Genomic DNA, 2,173 nt, shown 5'->3' on the forward strand with positions numbered 1-2,173 from the left:
TCTTTCTTTCTTTCTTTCTTTCTCTTTCTTTCTTTCTTTCTTTCTTTTTCTTTCGTTCTTTCTTTCTTCTTTCTTTCCTTTCTTTCTTTCTCTTTCTTCCTTGTTTTTCCTTTTCCTTCTTTCCTTTTTTCTTTCTTCTTTCTTTTTTTTCTTTCTTTCATTCTTTTTCTTTCTCCTTTCTTTCTTTCTTTCTTTCTTTCTTTCTTTCTTTCTTTCTTTCTTCCTTTCTTCCTTTCTTCCTTTCTTCCTTTCTTCCTTTCTTCCTTTTTCTTTCTTTCTTCTTCCCTTTTCTCTTTTTTTCTTCTTTCTTTCTTTCTCTTTCTTCTTCCTTTCTTTCTTTTTTGAGAGTTTTTTTTTTGCTATAGGGTGTGTGCACTCACCAGAAAGACAGAGACAGAGAGACAGAAAGTGAGAAATCACCCTCTAGGGGAGATGACCATGTCACAATCCCTTCTCCTCCATTCTCCTCTAGGGATCTTGGGCACACACGCACATGTGCCCAGCATGAGTTTGAGCCACTGGGTCCAAGACTTGAACTGTGGTTGACTACATGGGAGTCCAGCTACATAGCCATTATGCCAACTGCTGGTCCCCCCTTTATTTTTTCTTACAATCTTTGTTCCTCTTTTTCACATCAAAAGCAATTTCTATTTGGAGGTCTCAATACTGCAGCCAACAATCCTTGTTGTTGGCTTTCAGTGCCTACTATCTGACACGCCTTTATCATATCTGCTAAAGAGGTGGTGGGTTTGCCATAAATACATTTCAATACCTCCTGCTGATCAATATTAGCATTCTCAAAGTCCAGTTGTTTCAACTGTGCTTCAGCTACATCTGCATTCTCTACTTGCCTGTACAAAGATCTTTTCAACTTGTCTATAAATAAGTCATAGGTTCTTTGTGGCCCTTGATGCACCTTAACAAAAGAAAGGCATCCCCCCCCAGAAGAATCAGGTATTTTCTTCCATGCATGAGTGGCAATGGTAGCTATTTGCTCAAAGACTTCAGGTAGAAGCAGGACTGTGTCTCATTAGTAGCATAATTACCAGTCCATGACAACATTTCAGCAGTCACTTCTGGATTTATTACATTATCATCAGTCATCTGATGGCATCTGTCATCAAACTCTTGTCTCCAAACTGTATATTGGGCAGGAGTAATTACCATTTTTACCCACACTTTCCAGCCATTGGTTGTAAGCTCATAACTTGTAGCTATGTTGTCTATCATCCCTATAATGTAATGACTGCTGGTTCCATATTTGGTGAGAGCTTGTTCCTTAATTCCTTAAGTATACTATTGGGTAAACATATGTGGCTTGTCCCCTTTTGCATATAACAGGACAGATAGAAAGCATGAAAGTGTCCCCTTCTTGTAAAGCACTGCTTAGACATGTCTGTAAACATCCCCCAGGCAGTTTTTCCCTAGTCAGTTTTTTAGATAAGGCCTTGAATGGGGGAGGAGGAGTAGAAGGAGCCAGTGGGGCAGTTGGATTAGGTTTGGTCTCTGCATTAGCTGTTAATACCTCTTTCAGAGGAGGTTCAAGGTTATCAGGTTTTCCAGATTGAAGCATGACATGTCTGCATAGATGCCAGGCATGTAATGTTTTTTAAAAGATCACAGACAAGTTTTTTTCAACACCCATGATGTCATGAATTCATAGGGAATAGGTTCCAGTAGCTCAGGATCCTTTCCGATTGGTTCTCACAAAGTGTGCTTCTCTGGGTGGAGCAGGCTGGTGCTTCAGTTGAGACCAGGTACCTTTCTTTTTGGCCTCCTTCATTTTCTGGTCATTTTCCTTTACATGTTTTAGGAAGCTGTCTCTGCTCTTAGAATGCTTAATATGCTCACTATGCACATTAATTCTTTTGGCAAGAATCATGCCCTTACCTTGTTTGTTCAGAACAATGTCAACAGCATGCTGGGTAACATTGTAGACTCTTCCAGTTTTGCCATGGTAACATTTGTGGGGCATTCCTTTTTGAACAGTACCCATTGCCTTGATGTCTATAATATCACCTTTCTTATAGATTCACATATACATTTGTGGGGCATTCCTTTTACCCAGTGCCTTGATGTCTATAATATCACCTTTCTTATAGATTCACATATACATTTGTGGGGCATTCCTTTTACCCAGTGCCTTGATGTCTATAATATCACCTTTCTTATA

The sequence above is a fragment of the Tupaia chinensis genome, unplaced genomic scaffold (assembly GCF_000334495.1).
Source record: "Tupaia chinensis unplaced genomic scaffold, TupChi_1.0 Scaffold143163_1, whole genome shotgun sequence".
Classification (NCBI taxonomy): Eukaryota; Metazoa; Chordata; class Mammalia; order Scandentia; family Tupaiidae; genus Tupaia; species Tupaia belangeri.